The 27,952-nt window shown below is 46.2% G+C and overlaps 1 protein-coding gene across 1 annotated transcript in view; it reads right to left on the bottom strand.

Annotated features, from left to right (window-relative positions):
- Positions 1–20,729, bottom strand: part of gatad2ab (GATA zinc finger domain containing 2Ab) — a 41,052-nt gene extending 20,323 nt beyond the window's left edge. Inside the window, 1 exon segment of the mRNA XM_061239739.1 lies at positions 20,580–20,729. The gene's annotated coding sequence lies outside the window, so the exon portion shown is untranslated.
- Between the last annotated feature and the right edge of the window lie 7,223 nt (positions 20,730–27,952).

Below are 27,952 nucleotides of genomic sequence, written 5' to 3'. Positions count from 1 at the left end.
GGCATCATTTTGATTAATGGCACTTTGAAAGCACAGTCTGGGTTTTGAAGTGCGGAGAAGGAATCATTCGTCCCTACGGTTTTCTTTGTTCTTTAAGCGTAAGCTTAAGTTTGACTGTGACGGTGCCATGCTGAGCGGGCAGAACTGCAGCTGGGCCTGGGTGAGTCGGGGGCGGGCGCACGTGCACAGTCCTGCAGTACAATGCAGACGCACGGGGGGTCCCAAACGCACTCCCTCAGCGCAGTGAGATCTCCGAGGACAGGGTGGCTGCTGGTCAGGGCTCTACTGTGCTCCCATTTTAAGAGCGTTCGCTCCTGTAATGCATTAGTGTGCTCCTAAATTTGTCGGGTTGTGAGCAAGTTGGAAAAAATGTCAGCATCGAGCCAGGCAGCAGGTCGAGTCCACAATGGGATGTGGGTGTGGACAAGTTCACCCAGACTCAAGCAGGCAGAGCTGCATTCAAACATGCTATCCCCACACAGCTCCTTACACAATACAGAGCTGCTTTGTGCCATATTGGGGAGTGCTGACAATCACAGGGCTAATGCCCACAGTAGGGCAGGGGCAAGTTCCAGGATGCTCCTCCAGTGGCTTCCTGCTCACGGGTGATTCTTAACACTAAGGTGTGACATCACAAATGTGCGATTAGAATGTTGTTAACTGAACATTCTAATGACAAACATGCAAATAGAATGTTCTTAAACTGAACGTTCTAATGTTGACGTAACAATCACTACAGGAAATTGAAGACAATGGAGTTCTAGAACAGAAAAAAAAAAAAAAAACTCAAAAATCCCCCCCAAAAAAATTGGACTTCAAAGGGTTGAGTCAGTTGCTCCGCTTTAGCAAGGAGGAAGACGCGTCACCTTGAATGTCCGTTTCTAGGAAGAGCCGAGACGGCTGTTGCTGGAAGGGGACGGACGGATGGTACGGAGAGGACGGGGCATTCACCGATCCGTGCGGCCCGCTGCTTAGCAACCCGGGAACAAAGGGAGGAGCCCGAACGAGCCCCTGTGTGTTCATACGTGTACACACTCAACACAGGCATAATCACGCGTGGGCGAGCCCAGCATCAGCATACAAAAGCATGCCCTTATTTCTGCCCATAAAAAAATACAAATTAAAAATGAAAGCAAACTCCCCAGTGATCTCCTGTGCATTTAACAGAGACGCTGGGTGGACCTGACAAATATTTGCATGATGTGCCCGGGATAAGGGGTTAACACAGGTGAAGGTGGGAGCTTTTCATTTGAAAATAGATTAACAAGGCTTGGTTAACAGCGCTTTCAGAGCCCGGAGTGACTTTTATGGGGCTTTTTCCAGGCCGCCATTGGCCCATTAAAAAACTGTGTTTCACTGGCCACATCAGGTCACTGAGTCAAGGAGCCATTTTGTTTCACCAAAAAAAACCACATAATCAGATGCAGTTTTTTACATTAAATTACATGTCATTTGGCTGACGCTTTTATCCAAAATGTCTTACAGTTGATTAGACTAAGCAGGAGCAATGCAGGCTTAAGGGCCTTGCCCAAGGGCCCAACGGCTGTGCGAATCTTATGGTGGCTACACCGGGGATCGAACCACTGACCTTGCGGGTCCCAGTCATGTACCTTTACCACTACGCCACAGGCCGCGCTATTTTAAGAGAACTCTAAATTTCATTCAGACAAGTCAGTGCTGCTTGCTTTCATTAAAACAAATTATTTTAGCATCCAAACGGGCTTCCATATTTACATTTACATTTTAGTCATTTGGCAGACGCTTTTAATCCAAAGCGACTTACAAGTGCATAGGTTCTACCATAAGTCAAAGCATCACATCCAGAAACTAGCAAAATACACATTAAATGCTGTTCTAAACATAGTTGGCATTTTATTTTTATTTTTTTGGGGGGGGGGGGGGGGGTTAGACAAGGATAGGGATATCAGAAAGGAGGGGCAGGGGAAATCAGGAGGGAGGACTAAGGTAGAGTTTGAAAAGGTGGGTTTTGAGTCTGGGTCGAAATAGGGGGAGGGATTCTGCTGTTCTGACAGTGGTAGGCAAGTCATTCCACCACTGAGGAACCAGAACGGAAATATCAACTGGTTTTCAGAACTAATGTTACACACTGTCAACAGGCCCACCCATTAACAGTGATCACCAACTCATGTACAAACGCATTCCAGTTCCTCTGTCAACCAATATTTAAAGCATAGACTTAAAGTAAGTAAGAGCATGAAGTATTTCCAAAGACCAAAAATTATTTCCAAACAAAGACAGACGTCCGACAGGAACTACTCGCTCGTCTTTTTCAGTCGTTAGCCGTTCGGGAAACCCACAACGTGACCAATGGCCATTTCCTGCCACACATACGGCCTGCTACATGCACACAGAGATTAACCTGGAAGTCAGTTTGCGGCTTTTCACTGGTGTGTCTGAACGTGAGCCTCAGGAGCCCTCGGTGAATGGCCTCCCACAGGGCTGAACTGCCGAGCAGTTTGACGAGAAGACCACAGAACGCCAACCTTCCACTGAAAACCACTCCAAAATTTAAAATAATACTCAACCTGTTAAGTGCAACGGCTGGCACTAGAAACTTTGTCTTTAACCTTTGTCAGAGCAGCGTTTATACATTTTTATTTTAATATGAAAGGCCCAGTGGATTTAACTATACAACCAAACCCCGAAGGGAGATTCAAATGGCTCACACAATTTACAGGCTGACCCACTGTGTGTGCACGTAGGTCAATGGGCTTCAATGTTAAGTACACACAGCTAAATGCATGCTTACTCATGAACACAATAACACCACTAAATACAAGTATTACCACGTCAGCCTTTAGCAACCATGCATATATCCCAGCAGCATTGCTTTAACCATTTAATGTGTGACATCACAAGTGTCTGATTGGAATGTTCTAAACCAAACATTCTATTGCTGATGTAACGATCACTACTGCTACATGGACGACGACAAGGTTCTAGAACAATGACTTGGAATTCTGAAAAAACATTCCCGAAAAAAAAACGTCAGCCCAGAAAGCTCGGAGCAAACTCAGAACAGTGCAGCCTCTCCACGCGCTCCACGGGAGACAGGCGCGCATTTGCATAGTGACTACGTGGAGCTTTCAGTGCTTCGGAGACGGGGAGGGGAAGTTCCACACAAGCGTGTGTTCATTTGCATGCAACACTCCTGTAATAAAGGGTGGGGGGGGGGGGGACATGCACACGCACACGGGAGAGCTGGTCTGAATTCCCCACCGGGGGCAGCGAGGGGTACTCGGTGTTCCGCAGCCGATCCACAAACGAGCCTCGCGGGGCGCACGGGACGGAGGAGGGGGGGGGAGGAAGATGAGGAAGAGGAGGCTCGGCTCCACCCTGCACGCGGTGGGTGAAGGCAGGCAGGAGCCCAACGGTCACGCAGGAGCTCATTTCCAGACAAAAGGCAGGGGGCCTGGGTGAGTCGGGGGCGGACTGCCGCTGAACTCACTGCTCTCACGAGAGCAGCTCTCCCTCCACACTTTCACTCTCAGATCCAGATGCGAGTTCCCCGCGTTCAGGCCCGTCTGCTGCACGGCGGGCGCCGTTTGCAGCCTTTCTAAGAGCGTTAAACCGTTAGCCTTCGCCCGATTTCCCACCTCGGATCCGCTCCAGAAGCGGCAGACGTCAACAACCACCGACGTCACCCCTGCATGCCTGCAGATAACTGGGCATGACACCTCTCTTTAAAAAATGCTCAATCATTTCAGTTCATGCCCTTTAGAGCTGTCCATGTGGAAGAGAAGAAATGAGAAATAGCAGAAACAGAAGGAGCCATGCTAACACAGAGCGCGCCAACTGTATGCTCCTCGCTGCCATTTTGTCTAGTGCCTGCTACTGCTATCGGCTACTCCGATTCCAGTTAGCACTAGTTCACGTGCAGTGACGCTCCACAACCTCGCAAAGTGCAGCCTGAGTAAATTGCTCTAAATCTTGCGACAAAGTGGAGGGTTTGGCTGCAGAAACTCGAAAATGAAAGAGTGACGGTATGGGAATTCAAACTGCTGGACTGCTCCGTATCTCCAGGTCAGCAGGCCCCCCCCCCTGCAGACCTGGAGCACGCCCGCATAGTCAATCGCTACATCCTTCTATGCAAATCGCGCTGCTAGTCATTTAGGGACCGCCAGCTGTCGTTTGTGCTTGGGAGAGCAGTCCCCAACCGAAACTGCAAGACGACCAAGTGCAAGTGCCAGTAACGGAATTGATGGTCAACGTCACAGAAATGCAAATGTGGAGAGAAGCTCAATGCTACAGTGCAGGAGGTGCGCGTCACAAGATCAATTATATGGTGCTAGACACTATTTCGCTTTTAGGCAGACGAAGCGGGAGGTGTACTTTAGTGGTAGGAAAAGGTGAGCATTGCTGGGCAGAATGGTCGTTGTGTTGTGTTGTGTTGTGTTGTGTTGTGTTGTGTTGTGTTGTGTTGTGTTGTGTTGTGTTGTGTTGTGTTGTGTTGTGTTGTGTTGTGTTGTGTTGTGTTGCTGCACCTTGGATACACCGTGTGTCATATGAAAGTATAGCTGTGTGTTAATACAGTATCACAAAAGTATTAGCACCCACCCACCCCCCACCCCCACTGGAAATCTCATTTAAAATCAGATAGATATTTTGTCTTCAAGTAAGCCCTAGTATTGACAAAAGGCAATGAGATTATAGTATATAAAACTAAAAAAGGTACAACTTTTCCATTATCTACTTAAGAGGAAGAAAAAGGCATTTAATATCCCTGTGGGAAGGCAATGACTATAAACACTTCCTGTAAGTGTTGTTCAGCCTCTCCTGTGACCGTGGAGGAATTCACTCTTCCTCTTCCTCACAGAACTGCTTCAAGCTCTGGGCTTCCTGCGTTCAGACATTAACACAGGTCCAGCTCTGTATAGCCACCTCTCCACATAAGATCCCCCAAGCCCTCATCCAATCCTGCTCTGCCTTCACATTCTAACTGGCTGAACCTCGGACCTTTGGACTGGCCAGGGCGGGTTAACGTTCAGGCGATACTCCTAGTTCCAACTGTTCCACTCCACGCTCACTATCCCAGCTGATGCGAAACTTTCTCTCAATGTTACCGGCATGTTTCGTAAATGTTATAACGTTGCCGCAACATGGCAGCAACATTGCGAGAACATTTGCGCGAGCTGGGTGCTAGTCATACGCTACACAAGAGAAGTGCTTTAGTATGAGTCCCGGTGATCAGACATCTTGAGTGGGGGAGAAAGATCTGTTCTGATTGGCTGTGAGTTTCTTTGTTCAACGTGGTGAGAGGACTCCATTTTGTCACACGGTCACAGCAACCACACATCTTTAGTAACGACTTCCCTCCTGAGGTCAAACGTCAGCGGGTCGACATCGCCGTGCCGCGTGTTCACACGCGTGTGCGAGACTGCGCTGACGTGTACAAACGGCCCCTCCAGCTTCACAAACCAGCCTGACCAGGAAGCCCTCCCGTGCACAAGGCAGCCAAATCTGACTGTGGTTCTGGCTCAGAGGCTCCATTGGCCACATGATGTAGATCACACAGAGAAATAAATGTATTAGAGACAGAACCTCCCCCCCCCCCCCAGAGTCAGCATCGCCACCGAAGACCGAGCAGGTCGGATAGAACTAACGAAACAGACGGTTTCAGGAATCTGTACACCACTAAAATAGTGTCAAATATACTTAATATTAAACAATGTTAGAATACAGTTGAACGTATACAGTTATGAAATAATGTTAATGAAATTGCAGTGATATCGTGTCATATTTTTATTTAAAAAAATAATTTATTAAAACTTAATTATGTCCTGGTATTGTACCACAGCAAATCAGCTTGTATTAATTTATTATATTAAATTAAACCATAAACCATACCATGTTATAACTTGTATCTGCTGGAGGGTAAACATTTCAGCAGGGAAAGTTTACTTCAGTTTGTATCTATAAGATCAGTCCAAGGGCATGAGTTTGGGACCAACCGAAAATCAGCACCAACTCTGGTCCCGTTTCGCAAAGCAGGATTACAGAACCCTCGCGAAAATCTGGACTGAAGTAAAAACAGCTGTCCTGCGTTTTACTCAGCGCAGTTACCCAGCTAACAGAGTAATTCTGCTTTCTGAAATACCCCCCCAGTCTCAAGCTGGTCTCCCAACTGTCACACACAGGTTTTAAACTGCAGGTTTCAGTAAATAAACTCAGCCACAACACAGCCCGGGACGAACCTCTCAACATCACACCGGAGGCCTGCTGTTAACCAGCTCAGCTACATTCACAGGAACAGAGCACCCTCAACAAGCGCCTAACAAATAAAACAAAACCAAAAAATCCCATCTCCATCGAGACCTCTGAACTTCCTCAAAGAGAGCGTGAGCGCGCTTGTCTTGATTCGGTATTAAAGACAGAGGCCATCCGTCTGCTTATGGAAAAACAACTCCACATGACCGAGTCTTCTCCCCCCCCCCTCCCAGTGTCTCTCCTGTGCTTTTATTCTCCTGCAGATCTGCTACAGTGAGACGGGCCAAACGTGTCTGGGGCTGGCACAGTGTCCGCAGGCAGGGCCTCGCGTGAGTGGGGGGGGGGGGGGGGGGGGAGGGAGGGCGGGGGGGGGGGGGGTGGGGGGGGTGATAGATCAGCGGGGCTGATCCGCTGCTCCTCCCTCTTCCCTTCCTCCTGCCGCACGCTCGCTCGCTCTCCCTCCCTCCCTCTCTCTCTCCCTCCCTCCCTCCCTCCCTCCCTCCCTCTCTTACTCGCTCGCTCCCAGCGTGGCTCAGTCCGGCGCCTCGAGGGTTAAGCCCTGCCATTTTAGCGCCACTGACAGATCAGGCCATTAGGGCGTTACCTAACAAAATGGAAGTCCTTAACCCTGCATCTGCTGCCGACTCCACCTGGATTCCCCCCCTAGCAACGCGCCGGCAACCAGCGCGAGCCCAGGAAGTGGAGCCAGCTAACCACCCCCACCCCCCCTCCCCCTCCCAGTGCACGTGGGCACAAAGGAATGTTCACACACAGGAACACACACACACACACACACACACACACACACACACAGACACATACACACATACAGACACACATACAGACACACATACAGACACACATACAGACACAGACACAGACACACACTGACTCATGCACACATACAAACACCCACACATATGGGTATGAACACCGTTTCACACACACACACACACACACATATGGGTATGAACACCGTTTCACATACACATACACACACACACACACACACACACACACACACACACACACAGAGGCATGCAGTAACATGTACGCTAAATTAAGGACAAGTGGTCTGCCATTCCTGCGCTGCAATTAGGAAATGAGACACACGCTTATCGCAGCAGGATGAACAGCAGCTGAAAGTTCATTATCACAGAATCTTATCTTTTATTTTATCATGCCTTTATGTTCCTTAATGCCGAGAGGATGGACAGCTACACGTCCTATTAATCCTGTCCCTGAACTACATAAACTAATCGGCTGATGGCTTCATTTAGTTCCAGTTTTAAGCAGTTCGTTTGAGGGTCAGATCTTCTGGCAGGGTGGTACAGTGCCCCCATTTTAGGAACATTAGGCCCAGGAAAGACCGCATGTGCACCTATGCGAGCCCAGAGCCCTGTTCAGAGGCTAATCTCCTTTGGGTCAGAACCCAGATTGTCAACAACTGGCTGAGAGAGGCTAACAACTGTTAGCAGCATTTGGCCCAGTCACAGCGCCAGACAACACAGCGAGGCACTGAATCAGATTCCTGGTTTGAGGGGAATTTACAGGGAAACCAGGGAAAACTAAAACAGATTCTACTGTGTTGGCTTTGACTGGCTCCAGGCGGAAAGGGGGCAAATAATCTCCAAAATACTTCAAGGAACTGCTGAACGGATCGAACGTGAGAAGTGCTAATCTATTGACGCGAGGGTGCCCGATTCAGCACTTACTCAAGCCTTCATGGGAAATCATTCACACACACGCCCGCTGGCTCAATGCTAAACCACCATTACCACACTGTAAACACAGCCTCCAACTCGAAGCTCCTTAAGACTACAGGATACACAAACGCAGCACAATTTATTTCAAAATGCGTCATTTAAATGCAGGGAAGTCAAGCCGAAAAGCGTGCAATGAAAATGCAACCAAAAGGAATAAAGGGGATAGGACATTTCCACTGCTATGGGACGACCTCCAGTCAAGCACTGGAGAAAGCTGGCATGCACGGCCCTGTCCGTCACCTCACGTTACGGACTCCATTACCCACACACCAACGCTTCCACACAATCACACGTTCGTCATCTGCGAGAGGAACAGCAGGCGCCCTCGTGTTCCTGGAGTTGTAGTTTTAGCCCGTCTCTATCACACACACACACACCATCAAACGAGGAGCGTTCCCACTGGGATTGCATAATGCAGAACAATCGCTTCCCGGACACGCAGTGCTTAAGACATGCGCAAAGCCGTTATCGGCCCCCAGGGGGATTTCTGTCGCATGGGGCCCCAACCATTTAAACACACTTGGGTTTACGTTTCGGGTGAAACCATTAGGCACGAGCACGAAGCGCTCGCAGTTCAAAAAATCAAATGTCACGTTTATCATAACGGACCCGAACGATCATTATATGGAGAAAGCCGCACAGCAATTAATATCTTAACTACGGATTTAGAAAGCCGCCTTGAGCAAATTCAGACACCTTTTGGGCTAAGGCTCAAGGACAAAGACTAGATAATGGGAATAATGATCCAAGAGAGTGATAAGGAAGTGTTTGAACAGAACAGGCCATCGTACACAGGGCCTGCATTAAAACCAGGGGGGGAAAAAAAATCATCACGTATTGAAGATTTTCAGATAAACACAAAACTATGTGTGGCAGCTGGCTGGCATTTTTTTATGGTTGATGTCTATAGAATATTAAAACCTCTCGATTTGATGGACTCCGTCCAAATCAAAACAACCGAGAGGGAAAATGCGCGCGCACACACATGCACACACACACACACACACTAAAGTGAGATTACTGTATCAGATTACAGTTCATGGAATTACCCCGAGGCAGGAAGTGATCATGAGAAGCCAGAACTGAGAGACGCGTCTGAACCGGGCCTCGTGCTCACCACAGGGTCCGCCTGAACGAAGTGCACGTACTGCGGTGCGCCACGGCCCGTCTGCAGCACCGCCCGATCCCCGCGCAGCCCCGGGGGGCCCTACCTGGAGACCGGTCGCCGGGGGCCCCTGGGCGTTGCCGTGGCGTTGTCTCCACAACGGACAGCAGCGAGCGGAGCTGCGGCAACAGGACGCCGCCCACGGCAACGGAGCGCGGGGCGACGGCTGCTCCGCCCACGCCAGCCGTGACGTCACCGCCCGGGTATCTGGGCCAGCTGTGACAGAGGTCGGCCTTTCTGCTGCGCGCGCGTGTGTGTGTGTGTGTGTGTGTGTGTGTGTGTGAGGGTGTGTGTGAGTATGAATGTGTGTGTGTGTGTGTGTGTGTGTGTGTGTGTGTGTGTGAGGGTGTGTGTGTGTGTGAGTATGAATGTGTGTGTGTGTATGAATGTGTGTGTGTGTGTGTGTGTGTGTGTGTGTGTGTGAATGTGTGAGCGTGTGAGTGTGTGTGTATGAGAGAATGTGTGCGTGTGTGCATGTATGAGTGTGTGTATGAGAGAATGTGTGTGCGTGTGTGCATGTATGAGTGTGTGTATGAGAGAATGTGTGCGCGTGTGTTGAGCGCGCGTATGAGTGTGTGTGAGAATGTGTGTCTGTGTGTGTGTGTGCGCGCGTGTGTGCATGAGTGTGCGTATGTGTGTGCGCGCATGAGTGTGAGTGTGAGTGTGAATGTGTGTGCGCGCGTGTGTGTACGAGTGTGTGTGTGTATGAGTGTGTGTGTGTACGAGTGTGTGCATGCGCATACTGCAGTGCTGAGGGCTGTAGTGTTGCTCTATCAGCAGAGGCCAGTTAAGCAGACAGGAGCTCCATTGTTGGAGAAAAGTGGGAAAATGTAACAGCAGCTTCTTCCTCAACCACCGATCAGCCCTGAAAGCCCCGCTAACAGCTCTGTGATTGGCCGAGACCTTTCAAACTGAACACACTAACGCCAATCGGGCCTCAACGCCCCGCTGACAGCTCTGTGATTGGCCGAGACCTTTCAAACTGAACACACTAACGCCAATCGGCCCTCAACGCCCCGCTGACAGCTCTGTGATTGGCCGAGACCTTTCAAACTGAACACACTAACGCCGATCGGCCCTCAACGCCCCGCTGACAGCTCTGTGATTGGCCGAGACCTTTCAAACTGAACACACTAACGCCGATCAGCCCTGAACGCCCCGCTGACAGCTCTGTGATTGGCCGAGACCTTTCAAACTGAACACACCAACGCCGATCATCCCTGAACGCCCCGCTGACAGCTCTGTGATTGGCCGAGACCTTTCCAACAGAACACACTAACGCCGATTGGCCCTCAACGCCCCGCCAACAGCTCTGTGATTGGCCGAGGCGTTTCAAACTGAACTGTTCTTGACCAGCCCACTGCGTAGTGAATTGGTTGGCACTAAGCATGTGATCATCAGGTAAGAGTGGAGACTAGATACAGGCGATTGCCTGAACCCCACCATAACTGCTTGCAGGAGAGGCAGGGCAGCCATCTTAACCTGCAGCACACTTCAGTGCAGGGCGAGCCAAATCTAACCTCACTATCCATTCAGAAATGATTAGGAAAGAACCAGAAAAGCACCAGATCTGGAGGAATACCCCCTTTAATCACGCCACACACACACACACACACACACACACATCTTACTACAAGACTGTTTCACATATGGCTCATTTAGAAACTAAGGGCTGGGAGGAAATGTGATTCACACAATTCTGATCTACTTCAATTCCCAGGAAAAATACAATCCAAGTCCATAGCACCAACAGATATGAAGGATTGCACTTTTTGCGCAACTAAATTCATTTCAGTCACGCACATGTATTGCAAAACAGACTATGGGAACCGGATAGGATTCCGGCGCGGCGCAAAATTAATTGGTCATTTCCAAAGCAACAGAGACATATGGCACACCCAGTCAACAGGTGGCCTTTCCCCTGAGGTACAACCGGCCCATCCTCTCCCCCCACCCCCAGCACCCCAGCAGGTCTTCTACAGAAACCCCTGCACATAAATCAACACAGGCTTTGGAGAACGGCAACACTATACGCGTGGGGGGGAAGGCGTCTTTTCACCATCATTCTCAATTGCCAGGTTGGGGGAATAATGACCTCTGCTATGCGATCTTTAACCCTTTGAAAAGCAGCTTCATTAATGCGATTATCATTAAAGTGTCAGTGTTCTAGAACTCCACTGCTCTCAATTACCAGTACCGATTGTTACATCAGCATTAGAACGTTCTGCACGTTCTAATCGCGTATTTGTGACATCACACCTTAAAGGGTTAAGTGAACAGACCACAGAGAAGGTGTGCCGAGTATAGTCTGTACGAGGAGCCGCGGGCAGGGTAAATGGCATCCAGCAGCCATGTTGTTTCATCACCCTCCCCCTCCGGGACAGGCCAGCAGGGCCCGGGCAGGCAGGGACTGCGTTGAGTCCTTGTGACGGATCATGTGACGCACACAGCGCACCAGTGTTGACTCAAATCTCTTCTATACCCTGAATGCAATTAGGCTATAATGTGACATAGGGGAAACCTGTGGCTATGTCAAATGACTGTGCTTGGGCAGGAGCCACTGGGGACGGACGCATGGTTAATTTCTAACAGGTAAAACGAGAGAAAGCCATGGGAGAGAGATAACCAGGACCTCAGGTGACAACGCTTTCACACAGTGCAACTTTAAATTTTACAGCTCTGCCGGGCAGATTACAGAGAATTATGACCCGAAACAGTGACGGGACAATTTAACAGAATGTGCATACGAACTACGTTTTTGGAAATTCGATTGGAGTGGGGGTTGCTTGCCAATGTTCCAGGACACAAAAGGCGGCTCATAATCTGACCATCACTGCGCACACAGCCCCACAATGCACTGCAAACGTCGCTGAAGGCCCATGTTCTCATGCCACGCGCGTCTGTTTTCTGAGAAGGGACAAACAGCGAATGACTTCATGTCCGCTCTAATTGTGCCTCAGCAGCTCTTCCTGTTATTCTGGTTTCTGGGTGGACATCGCAGAGGTCACGACCTTTACACCAGAACATGAATTACATAATACGTGCATGTCAGTCATAACTGAAGTCAACTTGTTTAAAAACAAAAATGTCCTGCGTAGGTAGGAAGCACTGCAACACGTCAGGCGGTGTGATCAGACTACAGCTCTAGAAAATGGGAGTCTAAGCACATGAACTCACAATATTGACCATTTCATTTTGAAACTCATATGTTATACACATATTAATAAATACATGACAATACATAACAGCCATTTAGCTGACACTTTTATCCAATGCGACTTACAGTTCATTATACTGTAATGAACCCCCTGGAGCCCTGTGGGGTTAAGGTCCTTGCTCAAGGGCCCAACAGCTGCACTGATATTATTGTGGCCACACTGGGGCTAGAACCAGCAACCTTCCGGGTCCCAGTCAAGCACCTTAGCCATTAGGCTATATAATACATACACACCGATGTGTATTAAAATACGTCAAACACACTTTAAAATACAAAACAAGTCACGCATGCTTAGTCGTCATATCCCATGAGCCTTCATGACATGGCTAGCTTCCCATTTCCACACAACCACTTAAAAACCTTCCATGAGAAGTGGTAAAGACATCCCTTCAACACCACCAACACAACCCGTAGGCAGCCTTCAGTATTAAAATGGGAGTGTATGAGCTAGCAGAACAGTGAGCTAATGCTCAAAATCAATTCAACCAGAGTTAACAATGGACTTTAACACTTCACTCCTTTACTAAATCACACTTAAACCCAAGACTGACATGGCCACACAGGGTCAGGGTGTCGACACGTTTCACATGCGCCATGTTCATGTAAGCCAGAGGACAGGTAGCCATGGAATGGACTTAGTGTCATTTTACACGCTGGGCGGCAAAGGGATGGTTTTGAGAATTCTTAAAATGGCAATTTGGTGACTGTTTTTCATCTTCAAGTGCGATTTTTGAATGCCCTCTCTCTCTCACACACACACACACACACACACACACACACACACACACACACACACACACACACACACACACACACACACACACACACAGGAAGAGATTACACACGATGTTGCAAGATTTTGCAATATGAAGGATTTTTCTTTACCTCCAGCGGAGCAGCAGACTGGCTTAACGCTAAAGCCAGTCAGCTTCGCACCAGCCCACTGTGGGTCTGTGAGGAACGCCCGCAGGTACGGATTAACACCGTGCGAAGCGCCAATGATGCAACGCGACGGGAAGAATATAACGCAATCAGAGGGCTGTAAACAAGGTATACCTTTCCCCCCCCGGGGCTCGGGGGTGCCTTATGCCTGTGAAACGCAAGACGTTGCATGAGCGGGACCCCCCCGGGAGTACGCACAGTTTCCGCCCGAGAGATCGAGCTTCACGGGGCGGCGATGATTGCATCTCTGTGGAGGGGCATGGCGTGGGCCAGGCCTGGGCAGAACAGGGGCGACCGTCTCTGTAGAATCAGGAAGTCAGGTTGCCAGGTTGGGCGACTGGCTGGCAGACTGTCTCTGCAGAATCAGGAAGTCAGGTTGCCAGGTTGGGCGACTGGCTGGCAGACTGACTCTGTAGAATCAGGAAGTCAGACCACCAGGTTCGGCGTCTCTGGCTGGCAGACTGTCTCTGCAGAATCAGGAAGTCAGAACACCAGGTTCGGCGTCTCTTCTCTGGCTGGCAGACTGTCTCTGTAGAATCAGGAAGTCAGGTTGCCAGGTTGGGCGACTGGCTGGCAGACTGACTCTGTAGAATCAGGAAGTCAGACCACCAGGTTCGGCGTCTCTTCTCTGGCTGGCGGACTGTCTCTGCAGAATCAGGAAGTCAGAACACCAGGTTCGGCGTCTCTTCTCTGGCTGGCAGACTGTCTCTGCAGAATCAGGAAGTCAGAACACCAGGTTCGACGTCTCTTCTCTGGCTGGCAGACTGTCTCTGCAGAATCAGGAAGTCAGAACACCAGGTTCGGCGTCTCTTCTCTGGCTGGCAGACTGTCTCTGTAGAATCAGGAAGTCAGGTTGCCAGGTTGGGCGACTGGCGGGCAGACTCTGTCTGCAGAATCAGGAAGTCAGGTCGCCAGGTTGGGCGTCTGGCTCTCGGAAGGCATGTGCCACCCTGCCCTGTTTCCTGTTTCCTGTTTACCCCACAATGCCGCTGCGGTGGAGTATCCATGGAGACAACAACCGGGCCCTTCAGCGCCGGACCACCGGCTCCTTTCCCATCCCACCAGGCTTTGACCAGAACATACCCCCCAAAATATAATTCACAAATGTTTATGATGCTCATAATCGCGAGTGCACTGTGCAGCGTTGTCATGATTTTGTGTCGACAAAGACACTTACAGTCACTGTTACCACAAAAATATGACGACAGCCAATTAATGCAAGACCTGCCATGCGATTTAACATGTTAAGACTGGAGCGTGTAGCACAGTAAAGACACTCCAAGCCAAGGCCAAGACAATTAGGTGTTGGACTACATTCTTAGAGGCTATCAGAGAGATAATGCATATTTTGAATGTATTCTTTTTGCAACCTGTTTGATACCATCATACCATAATATGCAGCGTTATCCCCTGCATTGTTTATTGCAAAAGTCAAATAAGTTTGACAGGCCATCATCATTGTGCAGATGCAGTTATCTTCGGTCATTAACGGCTAGCCATCCTTCTCTCGTGATGCAGAACAGACACCCGAATCACTTCACTCCATCACCGTTCTTAAAACCTCAAATCCTTCCATCCTTTGACCAGTAAACACTCATTCAGTGTCACAGGAAGTCCTCTCTGGTTCTCTGCTGATATAAAAAAAAAAAAAAACCAAGTAAAAACAGGTTTGACCTGTTGGTTTTGGAATAACTGCCTCATGGCCAACCGAAGCCAGCGCTCCATTAATAACAGACCATCCCCCCCTATAAAACTGATTCACTACAGAAAATGAAAAACGCAGGTCCGGACTGAGCACAGCTCGATAGCTTTTACGGTTCCAATAAAGCGAGATTTGATGGCGTGCGACAGTAATAACGAAAGTAAAAAGAGAACCAGTAAAAAAAAAAAAAGGGCTCTCACCCTGCCCCAAAGATCCGCTGCATCGCCGTTAACAGTGAGCTGAACTCCAACGTAGGACTCCCAACAGCCTCAAAGTATAGCCGGAGAATTTCCCCTGAAGATCCGCCAACTCATCCAACTCACCCAGGAGCCCAACACCCAACCAAGTTACATGACTGAGAGAGATCACCAATAAAAGCAGTATGACTGATACCAGTAGATGGTATACATAAACATGGAACATAGAAATCTGCATACATACTCATTTCTATATATTTTGGGAATTTCTAACACATTCATTACATTATTAATAACATTATTTATTATTCATAATTATGGCAGTGCTACGCTACAGAAGGTGAGGATCTGTGTCCAGGTGGAGTAGGGAGTGGATCTGGAGCCGATCTGGAGCCCTGCCCGTCTGTGTGCAGGACTGAGCGGTGCCTGAACCCCCTGGCCCCAGCAGGGCCGTCGTCCCTCCAGCAGCTCTATGGCGCGTCTCCCGGGCGTTTCGGGAGGACATCTGCTCCGCCGCGACACCTCCAGCACCCCGCGGCTCAGACAGGGCCCGTTCACCGATGCGGGGTCCCACTGTCTGCTAACACGCGCTCGCACACACGTCCCACGAGGCATTGCAAACGGAACCTCCGGCCAAACGCAAGCGGCTGGAGGATGAGGCGTCGCCACGACAAAAAACGGGGGAACCTAACATACGCTACCAGGAGTGTTGGGCTTTCAGAGAAGGCTAATTATCTGGATTTGATAAGCTCCGAGCCAAAATAATCTCTTCTTGAATCTCGGCTTCTCGCTTACCGCCACGCTCACACAAACGGGCAACACGCTTTACCCACACAGGCCCCTCTTCGATCTGTACCCAACTGAACTCTATGGTATTGGGGGAACCCGGACAGTCTGTACCAAACGGAACTCTATGGTACTGGGGGAACCCGGACAGTCTGTAGTCAACTGAACTTTATGGTGCTGAGAGAACCTGGACAGAAACTGAACTCTATGGCACCTCCTAAGGCTGGGAGTAAAGCCAGCTGACACACACTGCACTCACCAGGAGGACTCCAAAGAGACTGGCTGGTATGAGCAGCAGAATATTCAATTCTATTCAAATGACCTTCTCAGGACGATAATAACGGCTGGGACATGACGTGAAAACCATCAGCAACACGACTATGTTCATTATATCAGAGGTATCTGCTGGAGTCCACACTGGCAGTCCACAGACGTCAAATAAATAATATTCACATTTAAAGAAATGTCACACATTCCTGAAGATTATATTCCCAAAGCATAAACCACCAAGTATAATGGCAATGTTCTTCACAGCTCACTTCAGTCAACACGCATTCGTGGCTTTGTAATCTGAAAAGTCATTCACATTGTTACAGTTAGCTACCTTTGACCCTTTGAGAACAAAAAACACGCTAACAGACCGAAAGGGTCAATCGGTCTGCATTTCTACATTTTAACTCATGACAGAGCAACTGAAATGCACTGAAAAGCAACTGAAAACCCAGTCGGCGTTTTAAATACGACGCTTCAGACCCACCGTTTCAGAAAACAGGGGCACTCGGTGGGCGCCTCAAGACCACCACAAATATTTCAAACCACCAACGAAAGCTTCTTCTAGTGGTTTGGCCTACGCAGCATTTACAGAAACCAAAACTGAAACTACTGTGCTTATTCCATGGGTCCTACCAAGATAAAATATGCTGGCTGATACTAGGTGTGCCTCAGACTTTTGAAAGCCACTTTAGATGCCCAGTCGGACATCAGAGGACATCGCTGTAGTGGCCGAGCAGATGTCCATGTGACATGTCGTGCCACAAAGAAACCCCAGGCTATTATCCTCAGGGACAATTGGTTGTTCGTTCCAGAATCACGTATGTTAAGACCAGAAAGTGGAACTTTCTCATTGTATTTCAATCGTTTCCTTCCCCTGTTTTAAAAAAAGCAAAAAAAGTTCAGAACTACCGTTTAACTGCTCTAAACGGACAATTCAACTGCCCCTTCAGCTTCAGCGTGATCAGAATTATGTTTCCAGAATTTCCTTACAACTGTACACCCTGGCAATACGTTTACATGAATGTACACCAGACTACCATGCCAAGGCAAAAACGGTCTGGAAACAGCCTGAAATAGGATTTTGTGCCGTTAAAAAAAGTACAGAATGCAGAGGAGTATAAATTCAGGACACATGAATCTACACGGAAATATCAATTCAGCATGGGGCACCTGGGATTGCTGATCAGATTTTAACGTCGACATACACCGCATCCACACTTTTACTGCGTAAGCCTAGGCACAAGAGTGAAGTGTCTTCTTATTCCATGCACACGTTTTGCCATTTGAAATAATAAAGCATTTATAAAAGCATTAACAAACATGCTTCAGTTCCTCACCATTAAACACAACTGGCTTCAGTGGGATAGGATGGGCTCCTCCCGGGGACTACGGCAGGTTGTCGGCCCTGGCACTCGAGGCTGGCATTGTGGAGAAATAAGAGCCAGGCTCACAGGTGGGCTCAGGCGTACACACGCTGCAGCTATAGTGCCCCCGCCTTGGGCACAGGTGGCAGGGCAATTAAATAAGAGCACAGTACAATTAATATGAGAAAATTGTAGGGGTCAGGGGAGGGGAAACCAGGCACAGTGCAACAGTAAGACCTGAGACGCTACAGGTTCTGGCGCGCTATGGCGACCGCGAACATGAGCATCGAGAGTCACGGCTTGTTTTCTCAAACTGGTGCATCATCAGCTTCCAGGAATCCATTTAGCCATCAATATTTTCCAGGAATAATACTTCCTTACCACAGTCCTCTGACTGTATGACTGCAAACTGACCATTTTCTTTGTATCTTGTCAGACACGCCACCTATTGTCGGTCCCTTCTTCCTTAACGCACACACGCACACTCGCACAACAGTAAGCCTCCTCCTCCCCCCCCAGAAGCCATTTGACACTGCAGAAACACTTCCCCCCCCCCTCACATGCAGGACAATGTTTCTATGGCGATGGAATGGGTCAAATCACAAAATCAAAAACACATGACCAACTTGACATTTCAGAGGAGACGTGTACGGAGCGATACGAACAGATATCTTCATATCTCAACAATCACACATCAGCCATAAACCCCCCAATCCCTAATCGCTCACTGAGACCCCTGCCAAATAGCACTCTTCCTGTATCTGATCGTATCATGGCCGCTGGTAACCGTGCATCCAAAAAGAGGGGGGATACATTCCATGCTGTGGAAACTAAATGGAGATCCAAAGGATTTCTGCAGAGGATCAAAAACAATAAGCCTTTCTTCTTCTCCTTCTCCCATGTTCGTGGTTTCCAAACCGTCATCGTATGCAAGGGAGAAATCTGCACTCAACCTCGACACAGCAGCCAAAATCCACACATCAAAAGAGTTAAGGTCAGATAGCACGAAGGACGTATGCCCAGGAAACACTGTCGGAAAAATCCAAAAATACAAGGAGCAAACGAGTCAAACAAGCGCGGAATACCAATTTGCTCCAGTGAAATATCCAGTATCAATTACCAGTTCAATGCACCCAGGGTACTTTGCAGTAGCACACACATTACAGTTTAATATGCTGCCATGTATCCAGTGTCAGTTTATAATGCTGAAGAGTTCTCTTAATCACACCCACAACAGGTGGCTGAATTACTGTTTATGTTCTGAGATTTAAACTATTTTAAGACTGACAAGCACTAGACTATGTGTGCGCGAGTGTGTGCGTTTAGGATTAGGCGTCAGAAAAACGATCAAGATGACAAGTGTGTTCGTGGTTCGCAGAGCACCAGCTGTGCCTTGAAAAAATGTGGTTATCTAAGGTAAAATAGAAGAAAGTCTAACCAAACCAAAAAACAAAACCAATAAGATCCCTTGTATACGACTATTTTTTAAGACGTACACAGCAACCTGTACATACTTACATTTTCAACTCTGGTGATCCATTTCCCAAAATGTAATTTACTGCAACTTCAGGCGATTTATTCACCTAAAAATGTTGTTTTCTAATGCATGGCAATAACTCACGGTGTCATATTCCCACAGCTTATGCTAATTGTTTATTTAAAGATGACTTGAAGACTGCCTTCAAAACAAAACCGTCATCCGGATCATGTGTCATCATGCGACGTGTTTAGCACACACTTATTTAAATGAGCTATGACAAATGTGTAGCTAACCAAACAGCTTTCCAAAACTTGCAAAAAAAAAAGTACTCCAAACTGGAAATTCAGCCCACTGTATCAGTGAGAGCGGTGTGTCATCACTTAAACGCGAGTGTGCGTACACCTTTAAGATGAGGAGGAAGAGAATGGCTGCGTGCCGAATCGAGAGCAAAGCAAGTAGGAAGAGTATGGGGACTTTTATTCTGACACATACAGACACACACACTGGCTGCCAGTCGGGTTAAGTGCCACGACTGGGGGCTCAAACCAAGGCACACAAATACCGTCCACCATTACGCCACCATCGAAGCCCCTTTCCCAGCTTCCAAATTCCAATAACCACACAACCCCCCCCCCCCCCCTCTTCAAAATAAAAAGTCTCTGAGGTATAACTGGTCGAGAAAGCCGGTTGTGTTACTACCACAGGCAATACATTTTACAATATGCATTACAATTTTAAATTGTACTGGGACACACAAAAACTGCAACTTTTCAATCTGCAACAACAACCTGGCAGTCTGACTTGAGGGACTGATGGTCGTTCGTTAGCCATCAGTCGCGACATGGCTAGCAAGCTACTTTACGGTGGAAACAAATCAGCAGAATATTTTAAAACTAACTTTTACATAACCAGATACGGAGAATTCCTCATATATATCATGAATTCCGGACACTCTTTTAAGATCTGACGTTAAGACTACCTGGACTGACCCAAAACGGACAACGAGCAAGCTCTTGTTGAGTCGTAGCCTAGCTTGCTAACTCCCAGGGACACTTGCCTCGCGAAAGCTGCCATCTAGTCAGACAGTCGGGTTCACCGTTTATTTGTCCGTAATTAATAAATACATTGATAAAAGATTATACTAGTAAATGACTTACTAAATACAACAGTTTATGAATCAAGTAAGGTAACGAGTTGCGTTCTGTGACTTTCAAAAGCATCCACCGGTTACTAAGTTACACAGATTCTGCCGACTTTTTCGTCCAGTCGTTTGTTTTCAGCATTCGAGGTGTATTAGCTAACCAAGCTAATTAGCCAGCAGGCAAGTAACAAACCATTACCTTGCGCTCACCACAGATGGCTAGCCACCTAGCGAGGAAGAAAAACTTCCCTCGGTTTAATTTAATTCAGACCAAAAATCATTCTACTCCTCCAAAACTTTATGAAAATCTCAACTTACGGAGTAGAGGTGGTGCGGCACCGTATTTCTTTGCGTCTTCCTAGCGGTCTGGGTAACTATTTACCCCCGTAATTCGGCGTAAAAAAATCCTGGGGATACCCTTTTACTAACCCTCCCCGTTGCTTCTCCGGTTGCCAAATAATGCGCTTCTCACACATGGAGCTGCGGCGTCACCGCACTGGGCATGCGCATTTTGGCACACCAGGGGGGACCGAGTACACAACTACTGACCATCGCCAAGGAGCGAAAAGCCCATACTTTGCTGAATTTCTTTTCATCGCGACAATGCCCAGTGCTTGCTGCTAGGCCCCCCGATTCAAACACACAGTCCGGCCAAAGAGTGGGGGAGGGTCGGGAAAACAACCGTCACTCAACCGACCCTTATCCTCATCACTCTTCAGTAGCTGCAAGTAGTAGACAAAGCAACATCACGTTCATGTCGTCCTTGTTCAATGAATATCGTTACATTGAACAGTTCCTGGAAATAGCATAGTCCAGTAATCTACTAAAGTAATTGACCTATAAATCTTAGAATTAAGAATTAAGCTTATTTTTCATTATGACAAATTCAAAGTAATATACCATTTTAATTACCCATATTTTTTTACAGGGACCCTACTGCGTATTAAATAAACTGCTTCAATTCAGTCCCTAAAAGTTAAGTGCAGCTCTTGTGTCAGTGAAATATTGCAGGTTGATGTGATATATAATGTGGCACTCTGTAGCTGTAAATTACTGCTTTGAAGAGGGCCCCACAAAGTACAGAATGTACTCTTTCACTTCTGCTCAGAAGCACATAGGGGGCAGTGCGCACTCTGATGGGGAATTAACCTGAGGTCAACCTGATCTGATTAGCTCGGCAGTCAGACTTAAGAGTAACGTCCCCCTGATTGCATTAGAGCAGGGCCAAAAAGCAGAGGGTGGATCCCTTCTGCATGACAGAACTGCGCTGTGAAGACTGCTGATGATGTGAACATGTCTGTTCACTGCCTCACATAACACACAATACACAGAGTAGTCCTTCTTCCCGAGTTTGAGAAATATTATCTTATTTGCATTTTTAGAAAACATTTGGAATGTGTTTTAATGTTATTCTATTGTATAGATAGCACTTACCAAAAGCTTTGTGTTTGAAATTGTTCTTTTTTTTCTTTGCCAAAATAAAAGGATTCATAAAGTACACCTCGGTTACAAAACACATGTAGTCATGTCTGTAATTTATTATGTGGGAGTCTGCGGATGGGTGAGTACAGGGGTTCTCAAGTTCGGTCCAGGGGGACAACTGTGTATGCTGGTTTTCGTTCCGACTACAACTGGAGTACCAGAATTTTAACGAGGCGATCGTTTTTCTTAATTACACTTTTCATGTTTTGAGACATTATTCACCCTCTAAAGCTCCATTATGTCAGAAATAGCTATATATGCCATGAAGAATAAGATAATAAATGGAATTTCAGTCTGGATACTTATTTAAAATCGCTGACACAGAACCTTTCTACTTTGCAAACATGTGTGTGTGCATGTGTGTGTATGCGTGTGCATGTGTGTGTGTATGCGTGTGCATGTGTTTGCGTGTGTGCGCGTGCACGTGTGTGTGTGTGTGCACACATGTTAGCCTATACGTTTCATTCCAACAATAATGTCCAAAAGCAAGAGTCCATCATAGGAAAAAAGAAGATTGTATTTTCTTCCTGACCTAAACATTTCCCTCTTCAACTAACTGACAATATCCATTAGCTTATAAGTTATAACCCACCACAACAACACACTGAGATACAGCAAGCAGTGCCTCTGTCCAGAATCCATCATGAAAGGCTAAGAAGTGCATTTGAGCTTGAGAAAACAGGCTACATCCACTGGATGAAGTAGGGCACAGTGTGGGAATATGGGGGGTAGATCATGCTCGTCAGTATACATTTGTTTCCCTCTGCTGTGACAGTTATGAGGTTTATTAAGACAATTACTTTACATTACAGCACTTAGCAGACACTCTAAATTCAGAATGACATGCCCAGATGACATTTCACATGCAATCCATGTTTACAGGTTAGGCATCTTGCTTAGGGGAAAAACCACAGTTCACCAGCAGGAATTTAATACCCCAGAGTTAGGAGCCCAGTTCCCTAACCCTTATACTACCCTGCTTCCCCGATATATATTGGCCTGCCTCAGTACAGATGCTGAGATACTACCTCCAGAGCCTCCTAGCAGTCAGAGCAGACCCATCAGAACACAACCAGCCAGCCCCTGGATAAAGCAGGTATCAGGTTCACTGCAGTATTTTTAACCCTTCACTACATAGGCCAGCATAGACTTACACAAAAAACTAAAACACCTAAAAATGAAAAATAACTCCTGATCCCCCCCATCTTTATCAATCTTAACAGAGATCAAAGCTTTACAAAACTTATAGGTCTCTATAGGTGCAAGGGGCTATGCAGAAGGTCTGTCTGAAGAATCTGAGATGTCGGTGAAATGGTTTAATTTGGTAGCAAAGCTTTACTTAATCCATGTGATTTATCTAGACGGGAAGCAACAAAAATCCAAAATCCTAAGTGAGTGTCAATCAAACAACAAAGAAGTAAAACAGGAAATAAGCCAAACAAATAAACTGCACCTAAATTCTGCCACCTGAAAAGTCTTAACCCCCAGTATGCCGGTATTATCAGGACAGAAGCCACTGTCTCCGTCAGCTCTACAGGAGGAAATGGCTGACAGGAATAATGCAACTGTCTCAACTTAATCCCCATTAAAGTACAGTAACAATGCAGGAAGTACCCCTCCCTATCACAATCAGCTGGGCTCACTATTTGGCAGGAAGTGTCTTCTTTCACCACTGCCTCAATGCCGGCACCTGCTACCTCAATCATCAATACCTAGCTCAACAGTTTTTAGTTACACTTAAGTCTCATTGAAAACATCCCCACAAAATACTGCTAAATTCGTAGATTGAGGTTAATTGGAAGAACTGTGTTTTGTTTGGCAATAGTCCTGGTGCAAACTTGTGGAGTACTCGTCTTATCAGAGGACCGTCACAGGGACTGCACAGCAGGCTGGAAATAAAGACGGTCATGTGACCATGCCTGCAAGACTAACCTCCGTGCTGGCATCTATCCCTGTTGTAACTGCAGCTGAAAACACAACCCCGGATTAGGCAACAAAAATCTGGTATCTCACTTTATCTCACAAATAAGTGCTAAATGATTACATTAAATAATCTCTCAACTCAATTATTACACAGGCAAAACAAGAAAAGAGAGAAACATCCAGCTGTTAAAAGGTGAAATCCTGTGAAGTGTGTACTACGTGTTAAGTGTAAATGCCCATATTTTCTACAGCTCTGTATGAATAAAATCAGGCACAATGTATTTGAAATGATCCTCAGAGTGATGTACTAGAGTGCAAAGCACAACTTTAAAGCTCCACAAGGAAGTTTTAAATTGTGTTTCCAATGACCTTGCTCGTGTTTGCCAGATATGGTTAAATAGGATGACTGCGTTTCAGATTTCTTCGAATAATAATGTATTTAGCTGATGCTTTTATCCAAAGTGATTTAGGGTTAAGGGCCTTGCTCAAGAGCCCCACAGCTGTGCTGATCTTATTGTGGCTACACCGAGGATTGACCACCGACCTTCCCCAACATGTACCTTAGCCACTAGGCTACAGGCTGATACTTGAAATTTCTTAGCAAATCTCTGAGATTAGCAATCCTCATCCACCAATAGCATCCCCTTTCTCACAAAAACAGGTGTTTGGAACAAAGATAAATAAATGACAGTCCAGTACATTCCCCTTCCACTACATCAGCAATATATGTGCTTTCCACAAACTATACAAGGTCATAGCCTTCAGCACCTTCAGATCCGTCACTACAAAAGTGAATGAAACTTCATTCACTTATTCAAAAATATATATTTTTTTATCAGACCTATATAATCACCACACTCTTACATTAAAAAACAGAATTGAAGGTTCCAATTTCTTAGTAAGCTAAATAGTCCACTCTAAGTGGTCTAAAGTTCAGAAGACTGTAACTGCTGAAGGTAGCTTGCCCAGATTCTAATCAAGAAGCAAATGTACAAACTAAACAGCAGCTCATAGGGTCAAACAGGGAAGGAAATACTCAGTCAGCGTGCAAGTCCTGGACTTATTTCTCTGCCTCAGCTGGCGTGTGGTGAGCGTTCTGCCACAAAATGGCAGCCGTGCATCACCCAGGCGGGTGCTACACTTTGGTGGACGGTGAATACTTTAAACAATTGCATGGTCAGGTATAGCATATTAGCTAAATCAATGGGAGGACATTATTTGCATGTCACCAAGATGCAAATGAATAAAAGTTAACTAGCCAGCTAGTCTGCTGTGGTATGCTTGTGCACTGACTATGGAATTGCTGTTTAATTACTAAATAAGTTGGCTGCCAAAATAATCTTAGTGATGATGCAGCTCATAGCTCATCAACTACAAAATACAACAGATATTTAAAAAGCTGGCCACCTGCCAGGTACATGGAGATATTACATAAGCTGTGGACTGCTGATTATGGCGAGCCTTCCAAATGGTTGTGAAAGAGGGGAAATTACTAATCTTTTAGACCATATTTTTACCCCTGTTTTACAGAGACGCACACTGTAGATGTCGATCATATTTCATCATTCATAATCGCATCTGCCCTCTCCTGGTTTGCATAAGATCTGTCACATCTCTGCTCCGTCATGTTTTCCACGTCCAAAAACTTACATAAATAGAAATGAGTACATTGGATAAATTTTTTCATGTTGCGCTGACTGGTTCAAATGTCTTGTACAAAGCAGTAGCTCCCCAGATGACAGATGAAAGTCCAACAACTAACCAATGGGGTGACTAATATTGGACATTGACAGTCATCAGGCTAATCAGTGAGAATTTAAGTAAAAAATAGATCTTCCAGTTTCACGGGCAACTGGATTGAAATCTGCAAACCTGAAAAACTGGTCAGTCATAACATTCATACAGTAGAACATGATGTTGAGGTCACCCCACACATAGCTGAGATAAATGTATACTTGACACAGTACAAACTAATAGACTGTTATTACAAAGACATAAATGAAAACGATACTAAGGTGAAGCTCAGGAAAGATATGAAATTTATAGGTAACGTATGGGACCAATTTAGATAATCCCAACTCAAATTGATGCAGGCCCACCTGACTGTAAATCGGTCATTATTGCATCCCAACCAACTCTGGATAACATCTGACCAAGTCATTGGAAAATATAGAAGGTTTGGTTTTGCCATTTACAACGTAGGCAAAAATAATTATAATATTGCTTAGCGAAGTAATTTAATAGTCGATCATCTTATTGAGATCTGAGAACATGATCACCTGAATCCGGCTACAAAACCACTTAGCTAGCTTAGCCTAGCTAAGGTTCATATCTCTTTTTGTATGGATTGGATATTCCAGCAAAACAATTGTGCCACCTGACATTTTAGCAGAAGTCGTACAAACATGGCTATTATTAGGTGGCAGCCCCTTGGCTACATGCTATCTATCCATCCAGCTAAATTACGTGCAACCTAATTAAGACAACGTTACATCATCAAACGAATATTCAGTATCATCAGCTAAACAACATTACTTTACATCCGTTTTTCTGTTTAGCTAGCTAGCTACATACTTAATGGACAACTAAGTTAACTAGTATGGGTAATGGCGTGTTGGTTAGCTGAGTTACAATAATCAACTATCTATCTGGTTAGCTCGCAACTCCTTGTTAGCTGGCTAGTAAATTAGCTCTAGCCATTGCATTGGTTAGGCTACTTGGGAATCTACGAGATTATCCAGTCTATTGAACTGGTTAGCTATCCTTTTCAATCACCTATCTATATTTATGTACCGTCACACTTTAGAAAGTGAGGCTAGGAGCTAACAAGTGAGTCGATTAAGTAGACTAGCTAAGGTTAGTTTTGAAACCACGCTTGTTCTACTGTTTAGATAGGCCATAGCTAAAATTAGCTTGCTTGTTTGCTAACCAATAGCTGATATGCTAATGATAGCTAAGCTAGTAGCTGCTGACCGTTGAACATATTCAGAAGTTGGCTAGCTATGCTGATGATAACTACCGTGCGAACAAGTAGCTAGAAAACTCAGCCAGCATAAGCTATTGATGACCGATAGTTAGTTGGAAAGAATATATATAATAAGTTAAACTAGCTAGCTAGTTAGCTAACGATAACTTAGTTTATTTAGAGTTTGATTGAATTTTCATAATACAAGAAACATACGAATAACTAGTACCTTGGTGAATATGAGGCGTTTTTCGGTAAGGACAGAGTACAGTCCGGCGTAGTTTGACTTTGCTGTGATGTTCGTTTTCGCTGTGAATTCAGCTAACGTTATGATAGCTATGGACGTGTCGCGGACGAGCAATGCCACAGTTGCCACTGGACTGCCTGGGGTCAGGAACTCACCGAGTTTCGGGGATCCCGAAGTAAGATTAATTTAAGAGGCCAGGACCTCCAGAGAATACCTAATCAATTAAACTGAATCATGTTTCCAAACCAAAAAAAACCTTAGTTTTAAAACTAACTATACACTTTTAGGTCTGTATATCAGACACATAGAACTGTATTTTAAATAATCCCGGTATCACGGTTGCTAGGCAGATTTTAACCATGCATGCGCTTCCGTGTACAGCTGCATGACTGGCACAGCGAGAAACCAAAGAATGAGAGCATTGCAACTATTTGCGTCCAATCAAATGAAAGTAAGACAAACGAATACAGTGACAGATCCATACTACTGGCCAATCATGATGCGAATGCAGACAGCGTTCTTATCAGTACTGTAATTCAAATATCTCCAGGTTGTGCTGAGCATTTAGCATATGAGCCTCGATAACACAGCAAAAGTAGTGAGTGAACTTAGGTCGTCAGGGTACAAATTTTAATAAGAGATTCGACCGAAATCAATGGCAATTAGCTGTTGGGGGTGGGGAGCAATCTTTCAGAGCATACTGGTATAATATAGTCTTAACCACCGACAATATCTGGGACAGACCTACTCCCCAGGGATAGTGGATAAATTATGTAGAATAACGTTATAATGCACAAATATACATTTAGGATATACATCGACGAAATGAATGGTCATGTAGCACGTGCCAGATAAATTATCTGATGCCAGTCTGCTTTTTTTGACATCTCATATTTTGATAGCATCCATTATATGATCCATTTTTCACAAACATGTACTGTTGCATGTAGGTTGTTCTTCATTTATGGTATACGTGCTACAGAAACTAGTGAAATCCATCTTGTATGTTCCTGAAAGTTACCGAGAGCGAAAAATAAAATGTACAAGCATATACTCAAAACTAGAGACACAGAA

This window comes from Conger conger, chromosome 4 (genome assembly GCF_963514075.1).
Source record: "Conger conger chromosome 4, fConCon1.1, whole genome shotgun sequence".
In the NCBI taxonomy this organism is placed as follows: domain Eukaryota; kingdom Metazoa; phylum Chordata; class Actinopteri; order Anguilliformes; family Congridae; genus Conger; species Conger conger.
Note: the sequence above shows the minus strand (reverse complement) of the source record. Positions and strands in the feature narration are given on the sequence as shown.